The 15,926-nt window shown below is 40.4% G+C and overlaps 1 protein-coding gene across 2 annotated transcripts in view; it reads right to left on the bottom strand.

Moving 5' to 3' along the window:
* Nucleotides 1-15,926, bottom strand: part of PAK5 (p21 (RAC1) activated kinase 5) — a 415,486-nt gene that overhangs the window by 219,898 nt on the left and 179,662 nt on the right. For both annotated transcript variants that reach the window (XM_040248311.1, XM_040248309.1), the window contains one exon: nucleotides 14,086-14,234. The gene's annotated coding sequence lies outside the window, so the exon portion shown is untranslated. The remainder of the gene's footprint in view (nucleotides 1-14,085; nucleotides 14,235-15,926) is intronic.

Genomic DNA, 15,926 nt, shown 5'->3' with positions numbered 1-15,926 from the left:
GGCATGGTGTCATCTGCATACCTGAAGTTATTGCTATTTCTTCCAGCAATCTTGATTACAGCTTGTGCTTCATCCAACCCAGCATTTTCCATGATTTACTCTGTATATAAGGTAAATAAGGAGGGTGACAATATACAGCCTTGACATACTCCTTTCCTGATTTGGAACCAGTCTGTTGTTCCATGTCCAGTTCTAACTGTTGCTTCTTGATCTGCATACAGAATTCTCAGATTTCTCAGCTTTTTTCTTTTTAGAATAACTAAAGAGCCTCTTGATGAAAGTGAAAGAGGAGAGTGAAAAAGTTGGCTTAAAACTCAATATTCAGAAAACTAAGATCATGGCATCTGGTCCCATCACTTCGTGGTGAACAGATGGGGAAACAGTGGAAACAGTGATAGACTTTATTTTGGGGGGGGCTCCAAAATTACTGCAGATGGTGACTGCATCCATGAAATTAAAAGACACTTGCTCCTTGGAAGAAAAGCCATGACCAAACTAGATAGTATATTAAAAAGCAGAGACATTACTTTGCCAAAAAGGTCCATCTAGTCAAAGCTATGGTTCATTTCCAAGGCAAACCATTCAGTATCACAGTAATCCAAGTAATGCCCCGACCAGTAATGCTAAAGAAGCTGAATGGTTCTATGAAGACCTTCAAGATCCTCTAGAACTAACACCCAAAAAAGAGATGTCCTTTTCATTATAGGGGACTGGAAAGTAAAAGTAGGAAGTCAAGAAATACCTGGAGTAAAGGGAAAATTTGCCCTTGGAGTACAGAATGAAGCAGGGCAAAGGCTAATAGAGTTCTGTAAAGAGAATGCACTGGTCATAGCAAACACCCTCTTCCAACAACACAAGAGAAGACTCTACACATGGACATCATCAGATGGTCAATACTGAAGTCAGATTGATTATATTCTTTGCAGCCAAAGATAGAGAAGCTCTATACAGTTAGCAAAAACAAGCCTGGGAGCTGACTGTGGCTCAGATCATGAACTCCTTATTGCCAAATTCAGACTTAAATTGAAGAAAGTAGGGAAAATCACTAGATCATTCAGGTATGGCCTAAATCAAATCTCTTACGACTATACAATGGAGTGACAAATAGATTCAAGGGATTAGATCTGATAGTGTGCCTGAAGAACTACTGATAGAGGTTTGTGACACTGTACCGGAGGCAGTGATCAAGACTGTCCCCAAGAAAAAGAAATGCAAAAAGTAAAAACGGTTGTCTGAGGAGCCCTTACAAACAGCTGTGAGAAGTAGAGAAGTGAAAGGCAAAGAAGAAAAGGAAAGATATACCCATTTGAATGTAGACTTCCAAAGAATATCAAGGAGAGATAAGAAAGCCTTCTTCAGTGATCAATGTAAAGAAATAGAAGAAAACAATAGAATGGGAATGACTAGAGATCTCTTCAAGAAAATTAGAGATACCAAGGGAACATTGCATGCAAAGATGGGCACAATAAAGGACAGAAATGGTAGGGACCTAACAGAAGCAGAAGATATTAAGAAGAGGTGGAAAGAATACACAGAAGAGCTATACAAAAAAAGATCTACATGACCTAGGTAATCATGATGGTGTGATGACTCACCTAGAGCCAGACATCTTGGAATTTGAAGTCAAGTGGGCTTTAGGAAGCATCAATGAACAAAGCTAGTGGAGGTGATGGAATTCCAGTGGAGCTATTTCAAATCCTAAAAGATGATGCTGTGAAAGTGCTGCACTCAGTATGCCAGCAAATTTGGAAAGCTCAGCAGTAGCCAGGACTGGAAAAAATGTTTTCATTCCAATCCCAAAGAAAGGCATTGCCAAAGAATGCTCAAGCTACTGCACAATTGCACTCATCTCACATACTATCAAAGTAATGCTCAAAATTCTCCAAGCCAGGCTTCAACAGCTCATGAACTGTGAACTTCCAGATGTTCAAGCTGGACTTATAAAAGCCAGAGGGACCAGAGATGAAATTGACAACATCCATTGGATCATTGAAAAAGCAAGAGAGTTCCAGAAAAACATCTACTTCTGCTTTATTGACTATGCCAAAGCCTTTGACTGTGTGGATCACAACAAACTGTGGGAAATTCTTAAAGAGATGGGAATACCAGACCACCTGGCTTGCCTCCTTGGGCCACATTCAGTAAATCTGTAACCCAGTTTTCTGTTGATGGGCACGGCTTTGACCTGAGGCCAAACTACGGTGGATGTAATGATGATAGTGGTGACCTCCTTCAAAATGTCCCATTCATGCACTATTGTACTCAGTGCCTCGGATCCTGAAGCAGGCCACCACTGATCAACACTCCATCGGAGACTCCTGGACACTCATGCACATGTCTGGATCAGTTTCTTCCAAGATGGCTTAGGGAAATTCAGGAGTCAAGGTTCTCAAGTTCATCCATTCAAATGAACTCATGCCAGATCTCAGCATCCCTATCTGGGCCCTGAATCTTACAAAGTTGTGTATTGAGTCTCAAAGTTCCATATACTTAAAGTCACAGATTTTCCAATAGATGTGAGAACTGGACCATAAGGAAGGCTGAGCACTGAACTGATGCTTTTGAACTATGGTGCTGGAGAAGACTCTTGAGAGTCTCTTGGACAACAAGGAGATCAAGTCTGTCAATCCTAAAGGAAATCAACCCTGAATATTCATTGGAAGGATTAATGCTGAAGCTGAAGCTCCAATACTTTGGGGGCCTGATGCGAAGCATCAGCTAATTGGATAAAACCCTCATCTAGGAAAATTGAGGGCAGGAGATGAAGAGGGCAACATAGGATGAGACAGTTGGGTGGCATCATTGACTTGATGGACATGAGTTTGAATAACTCTGGGAGATAGTAAAGGACAGGGAAGCCTGGAGTGCCAAAGTCCACTGGGTCACAAAGAGTCTGACACTACTGAGCAACTGAACAACAACATCAAAAAAGTGGTCATCTTATTCTACAATCTGTATAATTATCATTGTATGTTATAGCTATTAGATATCCCAACATTTAACTACCTACCTAAGTCTCATCTAGATTTACTACAGGCAGATGCTTGTATAATGATGACCTCCCATTGAACAAGTGTGAACAAGTTTGATGCTCCTATATACCAGGATTAATTTTCACTCCAATTACCACACTGAAAAATTTGTGGTCCCCATTACTTTCAGACAGGTGTGTAATCCAATTCCCAAATCCTAACCACAGGGTATCTTTCTACAACCACTTGTTTTAGTTCAGTTTCCTAGGGACAAGCACTAACAGATAATGCCTTAATTGGAACATGCAATCCCAAGGTAGGAGAGAATAAATGAAGCAAGGAAGAATAAGAAGCAAGAAAAAGTGCTATGTTACTATCCTACACACTGCATTATGATGAACCACAAAGAAACATAGCCAGGAGTTCAGCAAATGCATCTGCTAAGTGACACGGGAAACTTCTAAACATGCTATGCAAGGACACATGCCATGGAATAGGCCACCGGAGAGATGCATGGAGAGGGACTTTTTCTGCCTTGCTCCTCTCTCCCACCAGAGCAAGCTGCTAAGGATATAGGTCAATGTTTTTCAGTCAGGTACAATTTTATCCCCCAGGGTGACACAAATAGAGATATTTCATATCTAGAGATCCCATTCTTATTATTGTCACAATTGGGAGAATCTACTAGCATCTCGTGAGTAGAGGCCAAGAATAAACATACTACAATGCACAGGACAGTCCCCCACAATAAGAATTATTCAGCCAAAAACATCATTAATGCTACTGTGACAAAACCTGTTTCAGATAATGGTAAAGCTGAAAGAAAATGAAGAGGTACCTAAGGTGTGTCTAACAAAACAACCAACAGGAAAAAGACAGATGTGGAAGACATTTCACAAAAAAGAAACACAAGTAGAGAACAAAATATGAAAAAACTGGAACCTCTTTAGTAAACATGGAACTCAAACCATGGTAAGACACCATTTCACACTCAACTGAGTGGCAAAAATTAAGATCTTGAGAACACACACCACGGGGAGACTGGGTCTCTGGAGGAATTCTCACTTTTCTGTTGTGCTGGTCAGGAGTGGAAATTGCTACTGTCTCTTTGGGAAAGAGTTTAGCATCATGTTGTAAAGTTGAACAAGTGCATATTTAAGGTGAACACTCATACCAGTTTGTCCGAGACTGTCCTAGTTTTAATGCTGGAAATCCTGTATCTTAGGAAATTCTGAAGTTCCAAGTAAACTGGAATGATTGGCCACCTGTATATCCTAGCAATCTGTTCCTATGTATGTAACCCTAAACAACTCTTGCACAAGCACCAGGAGATATATAAAAAATAATTATAATATCATTTTCATAACAGCAGAAAATAGACACAATGGTAGAGTCTATCTACAAAAGAATAAATGGTGAGATACTCAGGCAATGTAATATTTTCTAGCTGTGAAAATGAACTTCAGTTACATGTAACAATATGAATGAATCTTAGAAACAACCATTCGATAAAATGAGTAAATCTGTTAACTCTGAGTATGAGATAATTACAAAACTCAAAAGGAAGCAAAAACAGGGCTTCCCAGGTGGCTCAGTGATAAAGAACTTGCCTGCTGATGGAAGAGACACGGTTCGACCCTGGTTTGGGAAGACTCTACATGTTGCGGAGGAACTAAACCCATGCACCGCAACAACTGAGCCTGTGCTCTGGAGCCTGGGAATTGCAAGTACTGAGCCCACAGCCCACACCTGCTGAAGCTTGCATGCCCTAGAGCCCAGGCTCCACAACAAAAGAAGATACCGCAGTGAGAAACCACGTACCGCAGCCACAGAGGAGCCCCCACTCACGGTAACTAGAGAAAAGCTTGAGCAGCAACGAAGACCCAGCATCACCAAAGATAGATGAATACTTTTTTCAAAAAAAGGAGACAATAATCAAATATTGCATAAAGATATATTCATGTTTGGTCCAATTTCTTTTTAAGCAAGAACATGGTAAATGGTAGACAAATGTAAGATAGTATCTCTGGAGGGGAGGGGAAAGGAGGAAATGGAATGGAAGGCTCCTTTCTTCCCAAAGAAAAATTAATTAAACGAATCAATTATTACATCCCCAGAAAGTGTTCACTGGATTTTGTATCTTTGCTGTAAACTTTAATGGTGTTATTTATTTCTTTTTTGGCTATGCTATTTTCTGTTTATTTTACCTTTTTTTTAAAAAACCCTTCTTTATCTCACTTCTTAGAAATAGATTGGGAAAGAAGAATGAATGTAATACAGTCCCCGAGCCAACAAGTGTGGGTGGGTATTTTGGCCTGGCTTGCCATTCACGGGTCTTGCCAGCATGTATTTCCAGTCAAGTTCTCATTCTGCTTCCAAGGAGCTGGGGATCCCAATGTCAGCCTGTTAAGTCTCATGCTAGAATTGGCTGTACCTGGTCACTTGGAAAGCACCAAACTCAAAACACAGACCCCAGAGAGCAGTAAAAGCTCAGGAAAACTGCAGAATAGGGCTGCTGTTTAATTTACACAGTTTAGTCTCAGAGTGAAGAAATCCATGAGCGGAAAGTTACCATTTCACATGCACATCCCAATGGAAACACACAGGCACAGATCTCCCTATAAATATGTTCCTAACCTGCCCCAGAAACTTGACCTTGGAGGGTCCAGAGCCTCAGAAGTTTGAGTTTGGGACCATAATCCAAAAATTCTTGTTTCTATAAAAACCCATTCAGTGTGCTTAGCACACTTACAGAAGTTGTACCACAGAAAAAGAATCTATCACGTTAGTCTGCATCATTGCATTACCTCCCTGAAACCACAAACACCGTCACACACTGAAAATTTCTTACATTCAGGCCCACTCCAAACCTCACCTTTTTCTCCAAGCACCCATCACAGTATTTTCTTCCTTCTTTCCTCCGTCCCTCCCTCTCTCTCTTTGAAATAAACACAAATACTATTATTCTGCCTGCAAGTTAACTTTTGTCTTCCTGAATTCTGGTACTATTTTCTGTGTTTCTAGTCTTGAATCTTGATCCCTTTGGTGCACGATGCTCAGCCCTTCCCTTCCCCACACCCCTGATGCCTTCACTTCCAAATCATCTGACAGCATCATGGGACACCTTTTTTGTGTGTCTCTGAACACATTCTATTGTCCTTGCCTTAAACATGCTTCTTCTTTATTTTTTCTGAGGAACAACTACTCACCTTTTACGATTTTAAAAAAATTATTTTATTTTTACTTTTGGCTGAATGACATGTGGGAGCCCAGTTCCCCACCCAGGGATCAAACCCCCTGCATTGGAAATGTGGTCTTAACCACTGGACCACCAGGGAAGCCCCACCTTGTACATTTTAATCAAGATGTTTCTCTTCTTGGTAAATTGCAATCTCCCTCCATCTAGTCAAAGCTATGGTTTTTCCAGTGGTCATGTATGGATGTGAGAGTTGGACTGTGAAGAAAGCTGAGTGCTGAAGAATTGATGCTTTTGAACTGTGGTGTTGGAGAAGACTCCTGAGAGTCCCTTGAACTTCAAGGAAATTCAACCAGTCTATTCTAAAGGAGATCAATCCTGGGTGTTCATTCGAAGGACTGATGTTAAAGCTGAAACTCCAGTACTTTGGCCAACTCATGCAAAGAGTTGACTCATTGGAAAAGACTCTGATGCTGGGAGAAATTGGGGGCAGGAGGAGAAGGGGACAACAGAGGATGAGATGGGTGGATGGCATCACTGACTTGATGGATGTGAGTTTGAGTGAACTCTGGGAGTTGGTGATGGACAGGGAGGCCTGGCATGCTGCAGTTTATGGGGTCTCAAAGAGTTGGACACGAATGAGTGACTGAACTGAACTGAACTTCCTGCATATGACTTTGAAGCTCTTACCAAAATCCCTCAAGTTTGGACTATTTCCACAGCCCTAAAATTTGGACTGGCTGTGTGATTTGCTTTGGCCTACAAAGCAGAGGTAACATCTGAGCCTAGGCCTCAAAAAAACCATTCACTCTCTTAAACTTTCCTCAGCCCATGAGGGTGGGCCTGGACTAGTCTGCTGGAGAGCTGAGTTTCCCTATCAGTTACCAGATATGCACCTCAGACTTTCTAAAAGACACTTGAAGCACCTCAGACTATCGAAACCCCAGTCCACCTGTCAGCTGATTGCAGACAAACCAATAAACCAAGCCCAGGTCAGAACTCAGGTCACAGAGTCTTATGAGCAATAATACATGCTTATTGTCTCAAGCTACTCAGTTATAGGCTTATTCGTTATGCAGCAACAATGGATGCTCTTTCCTGATCTGATTTAATAGCTGCAACATACTTCTACCGTAGCCCCTTATATCACTACATAGCTTCTTGTGTTTCTCTTCCACAAATGTTCAAGCTATTTAAAAACAGGGCAAATTTTTATTTTGCACCACAAAACCTAACAGCACCTGCCAATTTTTCAATAAATGAGTGTCAGAAAAATGTCAATGATAATTAGTTAATTAAGGATTATAATGATGGCCAAAGGATGGCTTTGGAGGTAGAGAAACCAGAATTTAAATCGTAATTCAGATTTCTATATGTGTTACTCCACAGGTTTTGGCTAACCTCAGATAACTTTATCTGCCCATGTATAAACTGAAACTAGAATTATATATATGTCACAGGATTGTGGTTATAAGGTATATATTCCCTTTGCCTCCAATCTGGGGCAAAGGATTGTTGTTGTTCAGTTGCTCAGTCATGTCTAACTCTTTGTGACTCCATGGACTGCAGCATACCAGGCTTCCCTGTCTTTCACTATCTCCTAGAGTTTACTCAAACTCAGGTCCATTGAGTTGGTGATGCCATCCAACCATCTCATCCTCTGTAGCCCCTTCTCTTCCTGCCCTCAATCCTTCCTAGCATCAGGGTCTTATCCAATAACTTGGCATCAGGTGGCCAAAGTTATTGGAGCTTCAGCTTCAGCATCAGTGCTTCCAATGAATATTCAGGGTTGATTCCCCTTAGGATTGATCTCATTGCTGTCCAAGGGACTCTCAAGAATCTTCAGCAGCTCAGTTCAAAAGCATCAGTTTTTCAGTGCTCAGCCTTTTTTACAGTCCAATGTCAAAATCATACATGACTACTGGAAAAATCATAGCTTTAACTATATGGACTTTCATTAACAAAGTGATATCTGCTTTTTAATACGCTGTCTAGGTTTGTCATAGCTTTTCTTCCAAGGAGCAAGTGTCTTTTAATTTCGTGGCTACAGTCACTATCTGCAGTGATTTTAGAGCCCAAGAAAATAAAGTCTGTCACTGTTTCCACTTTTTCCCCATCTATGTGCCATGAAGTGATGAGGCTGGATGCCATCAGCTTAGTTTGGCATAGGACTGGGTGAGTGGTCAACAAATGAGAATAAAAGCATAAAATGTATGTAAATGACTTTCCTGGTGGTCCAGTGGTTAAGACTCTGCCTGCCAATGCAGGGGACACAGGTTTGATCTCTAGTACTATAAGATTCCACATTATGTGGGGCAGCTAAGTCCATGCATCACAACTGCTGAGCCCATATGCCTCAAGCCTATGCTGGGCAATAAGAGAAGCCACCATAATGAGAAGTCCATGGTGAAGAGTAGCTCCAGCTCACTACAACTAGAGAAAATGTGCATGAAGGAATGAAGACCTAGAACAGCCAAATAAATCTTTTAAATGTATGAAAAATAATAAAAAATTAAAATGTACAAAAAGCATTTAGTATAGTACACAGCTTAGAGATACTCAAAAAATATAATTAATTAATATGACCTAAAAAGTTATGACCAACCTAGATAGCATATTCAAAAGCAGAGACATTACTTTGCAGATTAAGGTCCATCCAGTCAAGGCTATGGTTTTTCCAGTAGTCATGTATGGATGTGAGAGTTGGACTGTGAAGAAGACTGAGTGCTGAAGAATTGATGCTTTTGAACTGTGGTGTTGGAGAAGACTCTTGAGAGTCCCTTGGACTGCAAGGAGATCCAGCCAGTCCATTCTGAAGATCAGCCCTGGGATTTCTTTGGAAGGAATGATGCTAAAGCTGAAACTCCAGTACTTTGGCCACCTCATGCAAAGAGTTGACTCATTGGAAAAGACTCTGATGCTGGGAGGGATTGAGGACAGGAGGAAAAGGGGACGACAGAGGATGAGATGGCTGGATGGCATCACTGACTCGATGGATGCAAGTCTGAGTGAACTCCGGGAGTTGGTGATGGACAGGGAGGCCTGGCGTGCTGCGATTCATGGGGTCGCAAAGAGTCGGACACGACTGAGCGACTGAACTGATAGTCTATTAATGTGATCATGATCATCATCATTGCTGTCAATTCTTACAGGAGAACTACAGGTGCTCCATCCATAATTCCTTGGCATCATCACCTCTGTACATGCTGACCCGATGGTACCTTCCAATGGCAAACACCTGGGACTCTCTCACTCCTATATGTAACACACCTCACTCCCACCCAGAGGAGCAGCCCTCAACCAAGGCAGATGGGAGAATGTGGCTATGTCCCCCAGTTTCCCCTCCCTTGGTTACGATAAATCCAAGGTATGTTTTCTACTATATCTAGAATTGCCAAATGAGGCTGTGTACCTTGTCACAGCAGTGATAAAATACATTTCCTATCTTTCTTCTCTTCCCTATCTCATATCCCTGCTCTTCGACAAAGATATGTACTAGCATCATCCTCACATATACACCAGTAGCTCTAGAATCACCATCTGACTCTAGGGAAATCAACCTAAAATAATACTACTCTTAGGTTTACTTTACCCTTATTGCTTCAGAATCTAATTACTTCTCCCAGTAATTCTGACTTCCATTTAAGGCCTAGCCTTTTAATGATCTCTCCAGCTAATCAAAGAGTTGTATCCAGCCCACTGATGACAAAACCAAGCACAGGATGTGATGTGCCATCTTTTGTCTTCTTGGATGCTTTCATCCTGGCTCAATTCTCTGAGTATATGAGGACAAAGGGAAATTGTAGTTGATCTTGGGTAGCTCTGTGCTCCTCCTGACAGGCATCTGAAGCCCTGGCATTGACTCTTGGCCACGACAGAGGTGAAACGTACTAGCTTAGTGATTTATACTATGATGTTAAGAGTAAAAACCTACCCTAGGTATCCTAGACCAGCTTGTCTATGCTGTTCACTAAAATGTATGAACATGAAAGTGAAGTCGCTCAGTCACATTCGACTCTTTACAACCCCACAGACTATGTCCACGGAATTCTCTGGGCCAGAAAACTGGAGTGGGTAGCCTTTCCCTTCTCCAGGGGATCTTCCCAACCCAGAGACGGAACCTGGGATCAACCCAGAGATCAACCCGCATTGCAGGTGGATTCCTTACCAGCTGAGCCACAAGGGAAGCCCAGGAATACTGGAGTGCATAGCTTATCCGTTCTCCAGCAGATCTTCCCCACCCAGGAATCGAACCAGGGTCTCCTGCATTGCAGGTAGATTCATTACCAGCTGAGCTATCAGGGAAAGACAAAAATGTATGGATTGATGGTTTGTACTTGTTTATCTGTTTGCAAAGCTGCTTTTGTGGAATATAAAATACCCCTCAGTAAGTTTGAGCTTTGGCTCCTTTGAGACACATGTATTTTGGTGGTTCATGATCAGAAGACAAAGTATATCCTGTATGGTGGAATGGGGACTATACCTGGAAGTCTCAGTCCTCTGAGATGTTTTCTGAGCTTGCATTCACATGCTGGACCCTATTCTGTGCCTTTATGTGTGTACTCGGAGGCATCTGTACAATGATCTGACACTATATAACTATATAGTTATACTATATATTATATATAGTATAGTATACTATATATAACACTATATATAACTATATCTGACATTATATAACTGCTACACTGAGGCTCTCTTATGACAGTGGAAGCCTTTTGATAGCGGTCTGGTATGGAGGAAGGAAGGGACTATAACAAGTAAAGTTAGAATCATTTCAGAAAGATATGACTCTTAGAAAGCAGGGCCCAGTATTTTGCTGAGTTTTGTTATTCAGCTGAGTTTTCATGAAAACCCCTCCTAACACAGACTTGAGGTTGGTCCATGCTCCAACAATGGCTATGGGCTTCTTGAAATCTTGGACCCTCTGCCAAGGTCACTGCATAATTCTTTGTCCTCCCACCACCATCTGTGAGCTCTGCCCAGTGGGTACATACTCCAATATAGAAGCCCTGTCTTTGGAGAGTATCAGTTTCTCTGGTAAGCATTGGTTGAATCCACATACTGCTGTCTTTGTTTTATTTTGTTTTAATTGAAGTATAGTTAATTTACAGGTATATAGTTAATTTCAGGTATAAAGCAAAATGATTTAGTTATACACACATACGTATATATGCATATGTGAGTGTGAAAGTGTTAGTCACTCAGTTGTATCCGACTCTTTGCGACCCCATGGACTGTAGCTTGCCAGGCTCTTTTATTCTCTGACCCACCAGGAAAATGCATATGTACATATTTTGAAAGTGCATATGTATATATTCTTTTTCAAATTCTTTTCCATTATAGGTTATTACAAGATAGTGAATACAGTTTCCTGTGCTATATAGTAGGTCTCATTGTTTACATACTTTATATATAGTATTTTTTCTGTTAATCTCAAGCTCCTAATTTATCATTCTCTTTCTTCTCCTTTTGTTAATCAATTAAGTTTGTTTTCTGTCTGTGAGTTTGATTCTGTATTGTAAAAAATTTCACTTTTACCATATTTTTACCTTCCATATATAAGTGATATCATATGATATCTCCTCTCTGAGTTACTTTTTATGGATAACTAATATTCCACTGTATATATGTACTACATATATAGTTCTCTGTGCTATACAGCAGGACCTTGTGGTTTATCGCTTCTACTTATAATAGCTTATATCTGACACCTCCAACCTCCCACGCTGTCCCTCACCCTTGGCAATCACCAGTCTGTTCTCTATCTCTGTGATTCTGTTTCTGTTTCATAGATAGATACGTCTGTCTCATATTTTAGATTCCACATATAAGTGATATCATATGATATTTGCCTTTCTCTTTCTGACTTACTTCACTTAGTATGATAATCTCTAGGGCCATTCATGTTGTTGTAAATGGTATCATTTCATTACTTTTTAAGGCTGAAAATAATACATATATATATATATATAAATGCTATAGTCCATTGATATATATATTTGATATTTATTGATCAATGATATTCCACTATATATATGTATATATATGATATTGAATGATAAGAGCTATTCGTATATGTTGGAAACAATTCCTTACATATTCCCATCTTTTTAAAACATCAATTTTAAGTAGTATTTTCATTTTCTCTTTAATGCTCCACCTAGGAATAATCCATAGGAAAGTTTTAGTCTTTAAGTTATGCTTCACTAAGCTAAGCCATTGGTCCTTTAAAAAACTCATTTCTTATCCAGAAAGGTACCCTTAATATGAACTATCTCTCTGTGACTCAAGTAACACTGTTTTCAGAAGTTAGGAACCATGCAGGAACAAAAGGAGCTGTTATAAAAGCATCTGGAAGGCTCAAGTCTCCAAGTATTGCCTTGAACATGAGATTTCATGGCAAAATTTTATGTCTTCTCACATCAAACTCCTCTAAATTCAGAAGCCACAAATATATACATCATAGATTGAAACAGCAAAATAAATTACCATTTATGTTATGGTAACCACCGTAAACCAGCAAAATAACCACCATTATATACCAATGGTTATAAATCACCACTCTCAAGGGACTCTTGAGAGTCCCTTGGATAGCAAGGAGATCAAACCAGTCCATCTGAAAGGAAATCAGTCCTGAATATTCATTGGAAGGATTGATGCTGAAGCTGAAACTCCATTACTTTGGTCACCTGATGCGAAGAACTGACTCATTAGAAAAGACCCTGATGCTGGGAAAGATTGAAGGCAGGAGGAGAGGGGAGCGACAGAGGATGAGATGGTTGGATGGCATCACTGACTCAATGGACATGAGTTTGAGCAAGCTCTGGGAGCTGATGATGGACAGGGAGGCCTGGCGTGCTGCAGTCCGTCAGGTGGCCAAGAGTCAAACATGACTGAGTGACTGAACTAAACTGAACTGACTGTACATTAAAACTCAAATAGCAGCATACCTTACATATGACAATTAGAATTATGTTTGGGAATTCATAAAGGACATTGGTGATCATCTAGTTTAAACCAGTGGAAGGACATCCAAAACCTATTTTAAATCTATCTATTCTCAGTGCCAGGTCTCTAAGCCAACTCATCATGCTCACTTGCCTAGGGGACAATGTCCTATTTTCCACAATGACTGAGCCCTACCCCTACCTAAATAATAGTCTTTTACAAATATAACATAAACTCACTTCTTTACTATTAACCCTCCAAAGGCTTCTGTCTTTGTTGGAGTAAAGTCAAGCCAATTGTCCATGTCTAAAGACTCTGCAACTTCCTCTCTATATCATGCTTCTCTAAATACCCTCTTGAACATCTGGATTCTGGTTCATAGCACATGTAAGATCCTATCTTCAAGCTTTTACTCTGTGGGCTCTTTTCCATCACTCAGAATTCTCTGAGTGGTCTTCTCTTTATACGGAAACAGAAGTTGCCCTTTATTTGTTCTTTACCTCATCAACCTGTTTATCATGTTCATAAACAGTATAAATGGCTGCCAGCCTCTTTTGCATTTATTGACAATCACTCCTTGCTATCTGGGGACAATTGGTTTTAGGACCCTTGTGGATACCAAAACCCATGGCTGCTCAAGTCTCTTGCATAAAATAACATAGGAAAGTCAGCCCTCTGTATTCATGGATTCCCATCTAAGGGTTTAACAAGGATGCTGAACGTGAGGATAGGGAGTTCCAACTCTACTTACTTACCTCCTCCCACTAGAATGTCAGCTTTTTCAAAGTTGTCACCCTGCCTTTTTTGTGTACTATCATATCCTTAAGTGCCTAGAACAATGTGCAGACATGTAGAAGTCACTCAGTAAATATACACTGAATAAAAAGGGTACTTTTTTGTTTTCTTACCACTGCATGACTTAAAATTTAAAATGAAAAAAAAAAGTAACATAATTTATTACCCTACCTTTTTGATGATGGCTGTGGATGAATCAGACTCCAGAGGAGTGTGGCTATTTCTGTTCTGCAAATTTTTGTTGGTGCTCTTCACTGCTCTTCATTTTTCTTCAGTGTTCATTTTGGCAAGAGGTGGGAACATTTTGCCATAGTGTATTTCTGCAACAACATGGTACCAACATGAGTCAGAACCCCATCAGCATTACGCTTTGTTTAAAAAATAAACATAAAACCTCATTTACTTCATACTCTCCTCCATGCTGTACATCCCCTCTTTACTGTTTCAATACTTTTCCTCAATATGCAGCTACAGACCTGCATGCTACTACCTGGACACCCCTAAGCAATATCAGGTTCCCTTAGCACTGCCTGCATCAGTCACAGCACTTCCTCTAATCATTCCACTGTGAGTCCATCTCTCCCACTGATGGTGAGCCCCCTCTGGGGACAAGCGCTACACCTTTGGCCCATGAATCCTTAGTCTCACTCACTCTCTAGTAATTATACAAGTTGAACACAGCTGATTCTCATTATTTGTAGTAGTTATGTCCTATAGAGTTGTCTGTGATACTGAATGAGTGATGCTGAACCATTGGACTGAGGAAATACAGCATTATGTTTATGTTCATCTTTGGCCTCAACAGTTGTACCACTCACTCAATACGCAACCTTGTATGGTTTTACATTAATTTCCACGTAAAGACACCTTATTTAATTGTTGTTGTTCAGTTGCTCAGTCATGTCCGAGTCTTTGAGACTTTATGAACTGCAGCACCCCAGACTTCCCTGTCCTTCACTATCTTCCAGAGTTTGCTCAACTTATGTTCATTGAGTTTGTGATGCCATCCAACCATCTCATCCTCCGTTGCCCCCTTCTTTCCCTGCCTTCAATCTTTCCAGCATGAAGTTCTACTTCAATAAGTTGGCTCTTCGCATCTGGTGATCAAAGTATTGGAGCTTCAGCCTCAGTCCTTCCAGTGAATATTTGGGATTGATTTCCTTTAGGATTGACAGGTTTGATCTCTTTTGCAGTCAAAGGTACTCTCAAGAGTCTTCTCCAGCAGCACAATTGGAAAGTAGCAATTCCTCGGCATTCAGCCTTCTTTACAGTCGAACACTCATATCCATACATCATGACTATTGGAAAAACCATAGCCTTGGCTTTATAAACTTTTGTCAGCAAAGTGGTATTTCTGCTTTTTAATATTCTCTCTAGGTTTGTTATAGCTTTCCTTCCAAGGAGCAAGAGTCTTGTTATTTCAAGGCTGCAGTCACTGTCTGCAATGATTTTGGAGCCCAAGACTATAAAGTCTGTCACTGTTGCCATTGTTATTCCACATATTTGCCATGAAGGGATGGGACCGGATACAATGATCTTAGTTTTCTGAATGTTGAGTTTTAAGCCAGATTTTTCACTCTCTTTCACCTTCATCAAGAGACTCTTTAGTTCCTCTTTGCTTTCTGCAATGAGAGTGGTGTCATCTGCATATTTGAAGTTGTTGATGTTTCTCCCGGCAATATTGATTAGAGCTTGTGCTTCATCCAGGCCAGCATTTCACGTGATGTACTCTGCATATAAGTTAAATAAGCAGGGTGACAATATTCAGCCTTGATGTACTCCTTTTCCAATTCTGAACCAGTCTGTTGTTACATATCTGATTCTAACTGTTGCTTCTTGACCTGCATACAGGTTTCTGAAGAGGCAGGTAAGGTAGTCTGTTTTTCCCATTTCTTTAAGAATTTCCCACAGTTTGTTGTGATCCACACAGTCAAAAGTTTTAGTGTAGTTAATGAAGCAGAAGTAGATGTTTTTCTGGAACTCTCTTGCTTTTTCGATGATCCAATGGATAT

Source organism: Oryx dammah, unplaced genomic scaffold (genome assembly GCF_014754425.2).
Source record: "Oryx dammah isolate SB20612 unplaced genomic scaffold, SCBI_Odam_1.1 HiC_scaffold_10, whole genome shotgun sequence".
Taxonomy (NCBI): Eukaryota; Metazoa; Chordata; class Mammalia; order Artiodactyla; family Bovidae; genus Oryx; species Oryx dammah.
The sequence above is the reverse complement of the archived record's forward strand: the minus strand, read 5'-3'. Positions and strand labels throughout refer to the sequence as shown.